This window comes from Phyllobates terribilis, unplaced genomic scaffold (genome assembly GCF_046119375.1).
Source record: "Phyllobates terribilis strain yellow unplaced genomic scaffold, ASM4611937v1 Scaffold_1__5_contigs__length_1240528914, whole genome shotgun sequence".
In the NCBI taxonomy this organism is placed as follows: Eukaryota; Metazoa; Chordata; class Amphibia; order Anura; family Dendrobatidae; genus Phyllobates; species Phyllobates terribilis.
The window spans coordinates 823201380-823217523 of NW_027362761.1; positions in this window are offsets into that span (position 1 = coordinate 823201380).

Consider the following 16144-nt stretch of genomic DNA (forward strand, 5'->3'; position numbering starts at 1 on the left):
GCCTTCTAGCAGTGTGTGGGACTTTCTCTATTAGTCCATCTATACTGACCTCCATCAGGCTGCAAATTAAAAATAATTTTTATCTGCATCTACCTCTGAAAAAATATTTGGCCTTCTAGCTGTGTGTGGGACTTGTTCTATTAGTCCATCTATACTGACCTCCATCAGGTTGCAAACTGAATATAATTTTTTTCTGCATCTAGCTCTGAAAAAATATTTGGCCTTCTAGCAGTGTGTGGGACTTTCTCTATTAGTCCATCTATACTGACCTCCATCAGGTTGCAAATTAAAAATAATTTATATCTGCATCTATTTCTGAAAAAATATTTGGCCTTCTAGCAGTGTGTGAGACTTTCTCTATTAGTCCATCTATACTGACCTCCATCAGGTTGCAAACTGAATATATATTTTTTCTGCATCTACCTCTGAAAAAATATTTGGGCTTCTAGCTGTGTGTGGGACTTGTTCTATTAGTCCATCTATACTGACCTCCATCAGGTTGCAAATTGAATATAATTTTTTTCTGCATCTAACCCAGCCAATAGTTTTGGCCTAATACCACAGTTTGGCCACTCAGCTCTGCTCGGTTCCCATCCATTGTTTTTTTGTGCAAACAACTCCAGAGTTGTGAATTAGTTAACCACCAAAATGAGTGGAAAAAGGCCTGCTGCTGGTGGAAAGGGGAATAGGCGTGTTGGGAAGGGGAAAAAAGGTTGTGTCCGTGGGGTAGGTGTTAAAGCAACAGTAACATCTGCAGAAGAAAGACCATCTTCCAGCCAAACTAAAATGTCTACTTCTTTTAGCGGACAATGTGATGCGATCCCTTTCTTACGGCCACGCCAATCGCTACAAATTCCAGATGAGGCACAAAAACAGCAGGTGCTTCAACGGATATCAAGTGCTCCTTTAAGTGGGCTCTCCTCCACATCAACTTCAACATCACAAATACTCCAGTCCTCAAAGGTGTCACCCCAATCGCACTTGCTTCCTCACAGCTCCCAAATCTCCAGCTGCCCGTCTGAGTATGAGGTAGAACAGATGGTTGAGTCTGCAGAGCTGTTTACTCATACTATAGCCTGGGAATCAGAGGTCGACTCCAGCGCTTCTGTGAATCCAGATGAGGAAATGATCTGCACTGATGCCCAGAATCTTTATGAGTCAGATCCAGGACCAGACGCAGAAGGTTCTGACCATAATGTAGACCCTCATTCCCAAACTGTAACTCCTGTTGGTGGATACAATGAGGAAGACGATGATGAGACTCAAATACCTGATTGGAGCGACAACTTTAGTTTTTTGTCAGGGCAGGAACAGGTTGGCTCTGAGGACGACGGGTGTGATAACGCACAGGGTGATGATGATGAGGTTGGAGATCCCACTTATTGTCAACCCACAGTCAGCCAAGAGACGAGGTCAGCAGAGGAGGTGGAGGAAGATGCTAGTGATGACGAGGTCAGGTTGCGCCTTCCTGGACAGAGACGTAGTACTGGAAGCACGTCAACAACTGCATCCTCAAACACAACTCTGCCTCTCACCACAAGTCGTGGTGGCTCTTCAGGTCGCATGGGTGCTAAGCCTTGCATAGCCTGGGCATTTTTTCAGATCGATAAAGATGACCCAGCTCGTGTTATCTGTAACATTTGTCAGCAAAAGCTAAGTAGAGGCCAAAAAATACATAGTTTGAGTACTTCATGCATGAACCGGCACATGGACATGAAGCATAAGTTGCAGTGGGAAGCTCAGTGTGCTACAATGCGGCCTAGCTGGCCGGGCCAACCACCGTCTGCCATATCTTGCGCATTCGCGGCCTCTTCATCCTCTGTGACTGGGGGGACAGCAGTCACACCTGTTTTGGGGCGCAGACCTGCCACCTGTTTACCCGCAACAGCCAGCGTGATTGGCAGGTCATCATTTTCTTTGGAGGTGGTAACACCAGCTGGTGTTGAGCGCTGTCTGACATCGATAGCACCACCTTTGGATCAAGGCAACCTAACATGTCCGCCTGCATCTTCCTCACAGACCGGCAGTTTGCCGGGGACAACCTTATCAACCCCGTCTAAGCACAATAGCCAGCCCTCGGTCCCTCAGATGTGGACAAGTAAAAGACCATTTCCTCCTAGCCATGAGAAAGCTAAGAGGTTGAATTTCACCATCTGCAAGCTCTTGGCTACAGAAATGCTGCCTTTCCGCCTGGTGGACACAGAGGATTTTCGAGACCTTATGTCCATCGCAGTGCCCCAGTACCAGATGCCCAGTCGGCACTACTTCTCAAAGAAAGGTGTGCCTGCGCTCCACCAGCATGTCGCACACAACATCACCTCTTCTTTGAGAAACTCTGTGTGTGACAGGGTGCATTTCACCACAGACACTTGAACGAGTAGGCATGGACAGGGGCGTTACATGTCGCTGACTGGGCACTGGGTAACTATGGTGACAGCAGGACAAGGGGCTGCTGTCCAAGTCTTGCCGTCCCCACGAGTTGTGTGTCAATCCTCTTTATGTCAAAGTTCCTACACTGCTTCTGCCTCCTCAACCTCCTCTCGGTCTTCCACCTGCACCCAAAGCCTGTCTGGTCATGCCACAAGCTTTCTAACTGCGCAGAAGGGATCCTGCACACCTCCTTACTATGCTGGCAGTAGGGCTCAACGTCATCAGGCGGTCTTTACTTTGAAATGTCTGGGAAATGTGAGTCACACAGCTGAGGAGTTGTGGTCAGCTCTGGAGAACCAATTTCATGAATGGTTGTCTCCATTGGACCTGAAACCAGGGAAGGCCGTGTGCGACAATCCTGCAAACCTGGGTGCGGCCCTTCGCCGGGGCAATGTCACACACGTGCCTTGTATGGCTCACGTGTTGAACCTGGTTGTCCAGCAATTTTTAGCCCACTATCCCAGACCAGATGGCCTTCTGCAGAGGGCACGGTCGCTGTGTGCTCACTTCCGCCGTTCGCATCCCGCAGCTCAGCGACTTACATCTCTACAGAAGTCGTTGGGCCTGCCACTTCACCGGCTAAAATGCGATGTGCCTACCTGGTGGAATTCAACTCTGCACATGTTGCAGCGACTGTGGCAGCACCGACAAGCCCTGGTGCAATACGTTCTGACGTATAGCCTGGGCCAACGAGATCCAGAGGTGGGGCAAATCACGCTGGAGGAGTGGTCTCAGATCAGGGACCTATGCACCCTTCTGCACAGTTTTGAAATGGCGACGAAGATGTTTAGTGCTGACGATGCCATTATCAGCATGACTATTCCGGTGATTTTCATGCTGGAGCACATGTTAAACAGAATTCGGAGTCAGGTGGTGGCACAAGAGGAAGTGGAGGAAGTAGAGGAGGAGGACTTGTATGCGGAAGGGCTAACATCTGCAAGGTCCAGACGGTCGGCAGCACCAAGGCAGCAGGCATGTGAGGGTGGGGGAGATGGTTTTACCAGGGCGCATGGTAGCAGCCAAACTAGTGAGGAAGGTGCAGGAGCCCAGGAAGAAGTGGAGACGAACTGATGGAAGACTCATCAGATGAGTGAGACCTTGATCACATTTCTGTTGTGCGAGGTTGGGGGGAGAGGACAGAGGAAGGAAGCATGATTGTTACCTCGCCACCAACACAACAGGGACTTGGTGCTCCTGGATGCGCAACACACATGAGTGCCTTCTTGCTGCACTACCTGCAACATGACCCTCGAATTGTGAGAATTAGAAATAATCCTGACTTCTGGGTTGCCACAATGTTAGATCCCCGGTACAAAACTAAATTTGCAGAAATTATTCCTGCCATAGAAAGGGATGCACGCATGCAGGAGTATCAGCAGAGACTGTTGCAGAATCTTACATGTGCTTTTCCACAAAACACCAGTGGTGCACGTAGTGAATCTCACAGTTCCAACATGCCAACCGTGGGACCGTCAAGTGTTCAGCACTCAAACCGTAACAGAACCACAGTATCTGCTGGTAACATCAATTTTGCGGAATCATTTCACCACTTTTTTAGCCCATACTTTGCAAGGCCACAGGAGACAAGAAGTCTGACACATAGTCAACGCCTAGAGACGATGGTACAGGAGTATCTCCAAGTAAACATTGAAGCCATGACTGTGTCACTGGACCCTTGCTCTTTTTGGGCTTCCAATCTGGATAAATGGCCGGAGCTAGCCACTTACGCCTTGGAGATCTTGTCATGCCCCGCAGCCAGCGTTCTGTCTGAACGTGTGTTCAGCGCTGCTGGTGGTGTGCTGACAGATAAGCGCACGCGGCTCTCCACTGATAATGTAGACAGACTCACGTTCATAAAGATGAACAAATCATGGATCCGAAACGACTTTTCTACCCCTGTGTCATCCTGGGGAGAGTAAAAGCTTGATGATTGGTTAAAATCACCCTACCAACCGTTTTAAGCTTTCAAATTACTAATCATGTTTATCTGTATCTTGGCTGGAAAATAATTTGGGCTTTGTAGCAGTGTGCAGCACTGATCCTATTAGGCCATCTATACTAAGCTCCACCAGATTTAAAATTAATAATAATTTTTAGCTGCATCTAGCCCGGAAAATAATTTTGGGGCTCCGAGATGCGCAAGACACATAAGTGCCTTCTTGCTGCACTACCTGCAACATGACCCTCATATTGTCAGAATTCGAAGTAATCATGACTACTGGGTTGCCACACTCTTAGATCCCCCAAACTTTTCGATCAACCTTTTCATTTTAATAAAGACCAAAAAAATGGTCATTTTTGAAATTATAAGCATTAGCAGGTTATTAGAAACTGAAATCAAACAGTTTTCAACTCAAAACTTTATTCTAGGTGATGTTACAATTTCACATAGGACCCCTTGTTCGAAAGGAGCTTCTGAACTCTCTCGTCCATTGAATTTGTCAGGTTTTGGATGGTTTCTGCTTCAATTGTTTTGCATGAGGACAGAATACCCTCCCAGAGCTGTTGCTTAGATGTGAACTGCCTCCCGCCATCATAGACACTGCTTTTGATTATGCTCCAGAGGTTCTGAATGGGGTAGAGGTCAGGGGAGCATGGGGGTTACACCATAAGTTTGTCCCTTTTATGCCCATATCAGCCAGAGATGCAGATGTGTTATGTGCAGCATGAGATGGTGCATTATCATGCAAAAAATGATCTTGCTGTGAAATACACGGTTCTTCTTCTTGAACCATGGCAGGAAGTGCTGTTTGAGAAAATCCACATACATTATGGAGTTCATCTTTAGCGCCTTCAAGGATCCTAAAGGGGCCGACAATCTCTCTCCCCATGATTCCAGCCCAAAACATTACTCCACCTCCTCCTTGTTGGCGCTGTAGCCGTGCTTGCATGGGGTGTCCATCAACCAGCCATCCTCCACTCCATCCATCTGGACCATCGAGCGCTGCACGGCACTCATCCGTGAACAAAACAGTTTTGAAATCAGTCTTCATGTAATGTTTGGCCCACTGGAGCCGTTTCTGCTTGTGTGAAGTGGATAGAGGAGGTCGACAGGATGGCGTATGCACAGCTGCAAACCTCTGAAGGACCCTGCATCTTGTTGTTCGGGGGACGTTGGAGGCACCAGCAGCTTCAAAAACTTGTCTGCTGCTATGACAAGGCTTTTTTGCCGCTGCTCTTTTAACCTGACGTAATTGCCTGTAGGAAAGAGTCCTCAATTTGCCCTTATCAGCACGCACACGTGTGTACTGTGAATCAGCTACATACTTCTTCATTGCCAAGACACTTCATCCTGATCATCGCACAATGTTGATTGTAGTCATGCCTTAACCTAAACACTCCACAATTTGTTGCTTCTCAGCAGCCGACACATCCTTTTTCTTTCCCATTTTGGCAGAAAATGTAGGCTGCTTAATAATGTGCGACAGCCTTCTTAAGTAGTCTTGCCTTTCATTGGACACACCTGCCAAACTAATTAGCACAGGTGTCTGCAATTGCTTACAGTGATATAAAGAGCCCTGACACAAATCACCATCAATGAGTTTAACTGACAAACAAACAAATTCTTCCCTTATCACTCCTAAACACTTTTTGCATAATAATTTGGAACACAGTGTACATGTGCTTTTCCACAAAACACCAGTGGTTCACGTAGTGAATCTTACAGTTCTAACTTGCCAACCGTGGTCTGTATGGAGTTGTTCAATAAAGGGCCCAAAATTAAGATAACATAGATGGGAGAGGTCTCTATGAATAGGAATTCCTAAGTATTTGATACCCTGTGAGGGCCAGGCAAAGGGAAAGTTGGACTGGATGGAATCCTATATGGATTTGGGGAGGGAGACATCGAGGGCCTCAGACTTCGCTGCATTGATTTTAAAATTTGACCATGTAACAAAGTGATCTATTTCAGCCATAACAGCATGGATGGATATATGTGATTGAGTGATATATACTAGGAGATCATCAGCAAATAGAGAGCACTTGTACTCGGTGCCTCCCACCTCAATCCACCTAATATTGGGGTTATGGCGAATTGATGAGAGCAGGTGCTCCGTCACTAGGATGTATAAGAGAGGGGACAGAGGACATCCCTGCCTTGTCCCATTGGTGATTGTGAAAGGTGATGAAAATGTTCTGAAGCACCCCCTGGGCCTTGGGACACCCGGAGCCGGACCCTTTTTGGTGGATGCTGGTGGTTGTAGTCTTCGTGGCAGCGACCCGGTTCCGTGGCTCAGGGTGGTCAAACCAGTGGCGGAACTATTTATGTGGTTTTGATGTTTAAATGTCCGACTACGTCACCCGTGGATTGCGGTCAGAGTGAACCGACGCTGCAGGGCAGACCGCTGAGGCTGGTGTTGTGGGTGCAGCAGAGCGTAGCATAACTCCCCACGGGAGGAGTATAGCCTCAAGGCAGTGTATGCGGAGGAAGGGGGTGATGGTGCAGGGCAGCAGCAGTAACGACACGGAGTCAGTGATGCAGTCCAGGGCCTTTACTCACAGTTCTTATTATCCAGACCACGTCTGCAGGTAACGGCTGCCCACGTCGTACTGTGATCACCAGGTGAGGGGCTCAGACAACGCCCAGATAACTTTGGAGCGCTTCACAGGACCCCCTTTGTGTGTCCTTTGTCTGGCCTTTCTTACCAACCCTTCTGTCCGGCTGCCTCGGGCCTCCTCTTGGTAAACTTGGCGCCAGTTTCCCTGACCCTATGTGGTGCCTTCCTAGCGGGTGTAGCGAGGAGCTGCGCCACATAAAATGTCACAGCCTCCGGTTTCTAGCTGAGGGTCGTTTCCTGCCTCCACTAGTTTCGGGGACCGGTCTCCCCCTTTGGCCTGACCCCTCCACGCAGGTGGATTCGGGCGTGAGGTGGCGACTCGCCCGTCCGCACCCCTGGGATCCCTTCATTCCTCATTCCTGGAGCCTTCTCCGCTCCTCTTCCTTCCTTCTCCCTCTTCCAGGCCTGGGCCTCTGTTACTAGGCTCGCCTCCGGAGCAGAGCTCATGCAGAGCCCCTGCTCCCTGCCACTTCTGCTCAGACTTCTCTGCACTGAACTAAGATGGTGCCCACCTTTTATACTCCCTTCTCAATGCACCCAGGAACTGCTTCCTCCCTGCTCCTGCACTACAGGGTTCCCCTTCCTCAGTGTTCCCTCCTCCCACTCCAGCCAGGGACAGGGACTGTCGTGCCCATCTCAGAGGCATATTGGTCGCCCTGCCCCACGGCAATGTGGTGTAATGCATGCAGGTGTCGGGTCCTGATCCACACTCCATCCTTACCTGAGAGTGAGATATCACACCTCTGGGTGAGGTGCAATACCTCTGTAGCAACCGAGCCCTCAGGGTGCTACAGTTCCATTTATCTTCAGCCTAGGTGACGTATTGTGATACAGGGCCGTGATTTTGGCTATAAAATGGTCCCCTAGACCCCTACCCCAAGCTTTTTAAGAGAATCATATATGGCGTGCCAGGAGACTCTATGGAATGCTTTCTCAGCATCCAACAAGAGTATCTAATTACAAATTTTTAACTGCATCTAGCCCAGGAAATACTTTGTGCCTAGTAGCAGTGTCTGCTAGTCAGCGGATTATCCCGGCTGTTAAGCAAGCTACACCACCTGTAGTTTGGACACTTAATTTTTTCAAAGGAAATGCTTCGGGACCACGGGATACTCAGTGAAGAGCATCAGGAGGCACCCCAAGTCATAGGGGCTGGGACTGGCAGTAGGATGCCTTGGGGTGGACAGCCGAGCTCGATCCTTATAAAAGCTTTTTAACTGCAGCAGCTTTAGTGGACGCTACTGGAGCTGGAATTACGCGGCTGCTGGCATGAGACTTGCCCTCCAATAGATCCTTGTAAATGGATTTAAAGTGTATTCATTCAAATTAGAGAGACAATTTAAATTAAAAAGCTTAGAGCTGCCTCCACCACAGGGGGGCTCGCTCGACCCACCAGCGGACAGGCACCAGTATTGGGAGAGGGGGGCTGGCCGTCAGAGTTCACCGCGGCTCTGGCACAAACCCGGCGACACGGAGGTGGCACGGGCAGGAGCGGACTGAACGTGTCGGCTTCTCACTTTTTGGATTTTAGAAGGGCTTGACATGCCTATATCTGTGTCTCCCCCTCCTTTTACTCCTCCACCTCTTTTCTTTTCGCATGACTATATGTACTTGTCACTTTTCCATGTGTTAGTTGTGTTTTCTGAGCAGTTTGTCAGCTTTTGGACACCTTTGAAGGTGTTTTCTATGTGTTTCTATGTGTTTTTGTTTGCCTGCCATTGGTTTTAACGGTGTTCGAAGGTGTTCGACGAACAGTTCGACGAACAGTTCGGCGAACACACGGGTGTTCGACGAACCGAACCGAACTCGAACACTACGGGGGTGGCTCAACACTAGTTCTAATGTTACATTCTTTGGGCCGGCTGTAGACAAACATTTAATAAATTGTTTCATCCAGAACATTTGGACAATGTTCATTTCTGTGTCTGTTTTTTTACGTTTGTATGATTTTCCAGTGATAATTTCCATGTGATGTCCTTGCGTGATCCGTTTTCATATATTTATATTAAAAAGTGTACATGATAAAATACAGGTTTATATAGAAATGTATCTGTAAAAATCAGATGCCACTCAGATTTTTTTTATATACCCATAGACTTAACTGGGTTAGTTCCATCCAATATACACAAGAAAGTAGTGCACGGTGTGATTTTATTCTCAAGGACAGTTGGACCGAGAGGAAAATCATTCATTTCAACAGCCCTATTGAATAATATGGGTCATTGTGCTGCCTGTGTGCTATCCAATTTGAAATTGGACAGCATACACCCGATTCTTATGATCATCTGCAAGAGCCCTTATAGCTATTTTTTCGCAAGAAAATAAATGCACATTGTGCAGAATTACCAAAGAAAACAGTATGATTCATAACAGGTTGAAGCACAAATGAGTATTAATGATTAGATGCTTGTTCATCATTGACTCTGCTGCATTATACTGCAGTTAGAGATGGAATTAAATTCTACTCATGTATACATATAAATACACATTTTTGAAAATACAGATTTTTGTAAATTCTCTTAAAGCAGATTCAGCAAAATGACAACCAGCTGGAAAGGTAACCAATTTGCTGAACTATAAGTAAAAAAAACATCTAAAACTCACCTCACAGTTGACTTGTTTGGCCTCTCCATTGCTTGCTGTCCGCCGTTTAGTCCACAGAGCCGCCACTTCTTTTCCTCTGTCACATGGTGCATCTCCTAGCCTGTTCACTCTAGGCAGAAACTTATGCCCACTACCAGGTTTTCGAGGTCATTGTGCATTAAACCTTATGATATCACGATTAGTGTTGAGCGATACCTTCCGATATCGGGAAATATCGGATCGGATTGGATCGGACCGATACCGAAAAAGTATCGGATATCGTCGATTCCGATACCGGAAACCAATGCAAGTCAATGGGACAGAAATATCGGAATGAAAATAAACCCTTTCTTTCCTTGTAGGTTAATTCTACATGAAGGAAAACAACTAAGAAGAATGTAGAATGTATTGGGGGAGGTGGGGGAGACAATAAAGGCATAGAGGTTTAGCCCAATCAAATGGAATAGCAGGAATTAATATTTTTTTTAAGACGTTCTGAGTTACGGAAATATTGACTATGTTAAGTATTTTTATATTTTGTCAGATATTTATGTTTCACTACTTCCATGCTCTTCACCTTCTTTTTTACTTCTCCCACACTTTCTCCTTCATCATCCTCAGCATCTTTTTCATCCTCTTCTTCTTCACCTTCTTCATCTTCTTCTTCTTTACCTTCTTCGTATTATTCTTTTTTTTTACATTCTTCATATTCTACTTCTTCATCTTCTTCATATTCTTCTTCTTCATCATATTCTTATTTGTGACAGACATTCCTGTAGTTGTTATCTATAAAAGGTTGGACATTACACCTTTCGTTCTGCCCGTCACAAAAGATTTACAACAGGATTTGTCAGCGTTCAATTTGGCCTGCAGCAGCAGGTCTTTTCTAGGGGCACCACGAGGAGGAACGGACTCACCCCCATACACTGCTTAGTCATCTTCTGCTTATAATTTAGATATTATCTTTTGCTCTGATTTTTAGTCTTATGCTTAATATTCTTCCGCTTTTTGTTCTGCAGCTTCTTGTTTTTCTGCTTCTTGGTTTTCTGTCTCTTGTTCTTCTGTATCTTGGTGCTTGTCTTCTCTTCTTTGTCCTCTTGGTCAACTTCTTCAGGGTCATCTTCTTGGTCTTCTCTTCGGGGTGGTCTTCAGGGTCGTCGTCTTCGGGGGTCCTCGTCTTCGGGGTCCTCGTCTTCTTCGGGTTGGTCTTCTGGGTCCTCGTCTTCGGGGTCCTCGTCTTCTTCGGGGTGGTCTTCAGGGTCCTCGTCTTCTTCGGGGTGGTCTTCAGGGTCCTCGTCTTCTTCGGGGTGGTCTTCAGGGTCCTCGTCTTCAGGGTCGTTGTCTTCGGGGTCCTCGTCTTCTTAGGGTTGGTCTTCAGGGTCCTGGTCTTCAGGGTCCTCGTCAGGGAGCTCCAGAGTGATTACCAAGAACCATTTCAAAAAGCTTGAACTTGGAAATGTAGCAGAAGGTACAAGAAAGCTGAGGAACTACCGAGAACCAGCTGACGGTACTGGAACCCGGATGGGTAGCAGAAGGTACAAGAGCCAATGGAACTGCCGAAGACCAGCTGACGGTACTGGAACTCGGTTACTAAGCAGGAGGTACCTGTGCCAGAAAGCACTACCAAGGACCAGCAGACGGTGGAACTTGGATACCGAGAAGGAGGCACCTAATCCAAAGGCACTGCCGAGAACCAGCTGATGGTACTGGAACCCGGATGGGTAGCAGAAGGTACCCATGTAAAAAAAAGTTCAAGGCCGCGAGCCGGCCGCAGTTACCAAAACCCACAGTCCTACAGGGGGTGCTTGTCCTATTGGCACTATGGAACCAGCCTTCATTGCCTGATCCCGCAGCCCACATAGGAGTCACCTAAACTGCAGGCACCATAGAGTCGGCTAACCCGACCGCAACACGACAGGACAACGCATTGGAGGCAAAGTGACGTTGACACTACCCGGAAACAGCTGGCGTGCTGGAACCAGGCTGGGCAGGAGGGAGTACCCGTGCCAAAGACACTGCCGAGAACCAGCTGACGGTACTGGAACCCGGATGGGTAGTAGAAGGTACAAGAGCCAATGGAACTGCCGAAGACCAGCTGACGGTACTGGAACTCAGTTACTAAGCAGGAGGTACCTGTGCCAGAAAGCACTACCAAGGACCAGCAGACGTTGGTGGAACTTGGATACCGAGAAGGAGGCACCTAATCCAAAGGCACTGCCGAGAACCAGCTGACGGTACTGGAACCCGGATGGGTAGTAGAAGGTACAAGAGCAAATGGAACTACCGAGAACCAGCTGGCGGTGCTGGACCCAGGGTAAATACTAAAAACAGAGTGGAGCCAGAGGTGTAATTGGAGCAAGTTTTAAATCAGTAGTACAGTGGATGTGGACAAAGCAGGAGAATTTGCCGGACAACACAGCAGGGGAACAGCTGACGTTACTGAACCCCAATAACACTGGAGCAAGCGTTGACTGTGCAGACGGCACTTCTGAGCAGCAACTAGCGGTATTGGAGCCCAGGGTAAATACTAAAAACAGAGGAGCCAGAGGTGTATTTGGAGGAGGTTTTAAATCAGTAGTACAGTGGATGTGGACAGAGCAGGAGAAAGTGCCGTCCGCACAGCAGGGGAACAGCTGACGTTACTGAACCCCAATAACACGGCAGCAAGTGTTGACTGTGCAGACGGCACTTCCGAGCGCCAACTGGCGGTGTTGGAGCTCAGGGATAATACTGAAAACAGAGGAGCCAGAGGTGTAATTGGAGCAACTTTAAAATCTGTAGTAGTGAGAATGTGGACAGAGCAGGAGAAATTGCCGTCCGCACAGCAGGGGAACAGCTGACGTTACTGAACCCCAATAACATGGCAGCAAGTGTTGACTGTGCAGACGGCACTTCCGAGCGCCAAGTGGCGGTGTTGGAGCTCAGGGATAATACTGAAAACAGAGGAGCCAGAGGTGTATTTGGAGGAGGTTTTAAATCAGTAGTACAGTGGATGTGGACAAAGCAGGAGAAATTGCCGTCCGCACAGCAGGGGAACAGCTGACGTTACTGAACCCCAATAACACGGCAGCAAGTGTTGACTGTGCAGACGGCACTTCCAAGCGCCAACTGGCGGTGTTGGAGCTCAGGGATAATACTGAAAACAGAGGAGCCAGAGGTGTATTTGGAGGAGGTTTTAAATCAGTAGTACAGTGGATGTGGACAGAGCAGGAGAAATTGCCGTCTGCACAGCAGGGGAACAGCTGACGTTACTGAACCCCAATAACATGGCAGCAAGTGTTGACTGTGCAGACGGCACTTCCGAGCGCCAACTGGCTGTGTTGGAGCTCAGGGATAATACTGAAAACAGAGGAGCCAGAGGTGTAATTGGAGCAACTTTAAAATCTGTAGTAGTGAGAATGTGGACAGAGCAGGAGAAATTGCCGTCCGCACAGCAGGGGAACAGCTGACGTTACTGAACCCCAATGACAAGGCAGCAAGTGTTGACTGTGCATACGGCACTTCCGAGCGCCAACTGGCGGTGTTGGAGCTCAGGGATTACAGTTCAGGTGGTAGAAACATGAACAGAACATGAGACCTGGATACTTTTGCAAACAATTATTTATTCTGGAAGAGGACTGGCAAATTCATGAGAGATCCAGGCCTTGTTCATTTTGAGAAAAGTAAGCCGGTCAACGTTATCGGAGGATTGTCGCGTGCGACGGTCTGTTAGTACACCACCTGCGGCACTAAAGACGCGTTCCGATAATACACTAGCAGCAGGGCAAGTTAGCACCTCCAATGCATACTGACTTAGCTCTGGCCATGTATCTAGCTTACAGACCCAAAACTTGAAGGGAGAAGAGCCGTCTGGGAGTACACTAAGAGGGCAAGACATGTAGTCTGTCACCATCTGACGGAAACGTTGCCTCCTGCTGACTGGAGCCGTCTGTGATGGTGTAGACATTTGTGGCGGCGGGGACACAAAACTTTGCCACATTTCGGCCATACTGGTCTTGCCTTGTGCTGAGGCGCTGCTTCTGCTCCCTCTTTGTGCAGAGCTTCCTCCACTGCCTCGACGCACTGAGCCGCTTTGTAAAGCACTAGCAGCACTGCTCTCGGTTGGAATGGAGAACATGATGGAATGCACCAGTGCGTCTTGGTACTCCCGCATTTTACGCTCCCGGTTCAACGGTGTTATGAGGCTTTGTAAGTTGTCCCGGTAGCGAGGATCTAGGAGGGTGGACACCCAATAATCAGCCGTGTTGAGAATGTGGGCGATGCGGCGGTCGTTTCTCAGGCACTGCTGCATGAAATCAACCATGTGCTGCAGACTGCCAACTGGCCAAGAAACGCTGTCCCCTGCTTGAGGCGTGATCTCTGCCTGCTCTGCATCACCCCACCCTCGCTCTAGATACTGACTACTAGAGCATTGTGTACCTCCCTCCTCTGGACAGATGTCTTCCTCATCCATTGACTCCTCCTCATCCTCCTCACAAAGTGTCCCCTGCCTAGGCCATTGTGAGGAACCACGTTGCGCAGACTGTAGAGAAGCAGATGGCATTTGTGACTCCTCATCCTCCACCTCTTCCAAAACCTCGTCCCTTAGTGCTTGCAGTGTTTTTTCAAGCAGGCAGTTAAGGGGGATAGTCATGCTGACTAGTGCATCATCTGCACTCGCCATCCGCGTGGAATAATCGAAGGCACGCAAAACGTGGCAAATGTCCTTCATAGAGGCCCACTCAGTGGTGGTGAAGTGTGAATGGCACGCACTGCGACTTGTTTGCGCCTGCTGCAGCAGGTACTCCATTACTGCTGCCTGCTGCTCACACAACCTCTCCAACATATGTAACGTTGAATTCCACCTGGTGGGTAGGTCACATATGATGCGATGTTCCGGAAGAAGTAATCGGCGCTGCAGAGCTGCAATGCGTGATCTTGCATTGCTGGAACGCCGCAAGTGAGCGCACTCTATGCGGACCTTGTGAAGCAGTGCATCAAGATCCGGATAGTCCCTCAAAAAACTCTGCACGACCAAGTTGAGCACATGTGCCAGACATGGGATGTGAGTGAGGTTGCCTAGGCCCAGAGCTGCCACCAGATTTCGGCCATTGTCACACACTACCATGCCTGGCTGGAGATTCGCTGGCACAAACCACACATCGCTCTGCTGCTTGATGGCATTCCAGAGCTCCTGCACTGTGTGGCTTCGATTCCCCAAAGAAATTAATTTTAATACGGCCTGTTGACGATTGGCCACGGCTGTGCTCATATTGGTCACCATAACAGGTAACCGTTCACGGGTCGATGTGGAGGTAGACCGTGACGGCTCCTGCAGCGCTGATTCAGAGGAACTGGAGTATGAGGAGGAGTCAATGTGTACAGACTGGATTCCTGCAATCCTTGGAGTTGGCAGAACACGTACAGCGCCACTCTCAAGATCTGTACCCGGCTCCACAACATTTACCCAATGGGCAGTGAGGGAAAGGTATCGTCCCTGTCCATGCTTACTGGTCCACGCATCGGTGGTCAGGTGGACCTTGCTACTGATGGCGTTTTGTAGCGCATGTTTAATTTTTCCCTCCACATGATGTTGCAGGGCAGGGACGGCTTGCCTGCTGAAATAAAATCGGCTGGGCACCTTGTATTGTGGGACTGCCAATGCCATAAAGTTACGGAAGGTGTCAGTCTCCACCAGCCTGAATGATAGCATTTCAAGGGCCAGTAGTTTAGCAATGCCAGCATTCAGAGCCTGTGCTCGGGGGTGGTTTGCCGAGTATGGGCGCCTTTTCTCCCATGCCTGTGGTAACGATGGCTGTAGACTGGCCTGGGAGTGTGAGGATGACTGGGAAAGTGGTGCTGTGGGTGGAATTACACTGTGTCTCTGTACAACAGTGCCAGAGATTCTTCCATGGGGATCCTGTGAGGAAGCCGAACCAGCTGTGTGTGAGCTGGAGGAAGAGGCTACAACACGAGCTGAAGAGGTGGTAGGTGGCGCTGTAGGTTGGCCTAGGTCTTCAGTGTGTTTTTGTAACTCCACCACGTGCTTGGTCCGCACATGTTTCCACATATTTGTGGTATTGAGGTTGCTGACACTTTTCCCTCTTTTCACCTTCTGATTACACAGCTTGCATTTGACAAAGCAAATGTCATCTGCAACTGTGTCAAAAAAGGACCAGGCACTGCAAGTCTTGGGAGCTCCCGCTTTGGGTTTTGGAAGAGCCATGCTCCTAATGGGTGCCGAAGTGGAGGCTACAGGCAACCAAGTCTGCCCCCTCCCTCTCCCTCCTTGGGCTGTTCGGGGAATCTCTTCCTCAGAGCTGATCCCACCACCTTCCTGTCCCTCACGCCATGATGGGTCAAGGACCTCATCATCTACACCACCCTCTTCAAACAACTGCTTCTCCTGGGTAGTCTCGACAGCACAGTACGCACCAGAAAGTGGCACCTGAGTCTCATCATCAGATGCGTACTGAGGTGTGCTGCTGACCATAGGCACTGGCCCACCCGCCTCTTCAGATTCAGAGAGACAAAACGGTTGCGCATCACTGCATACTACCTCTTCTTCAAATTCTCGAATTCTGCTTGGCTGG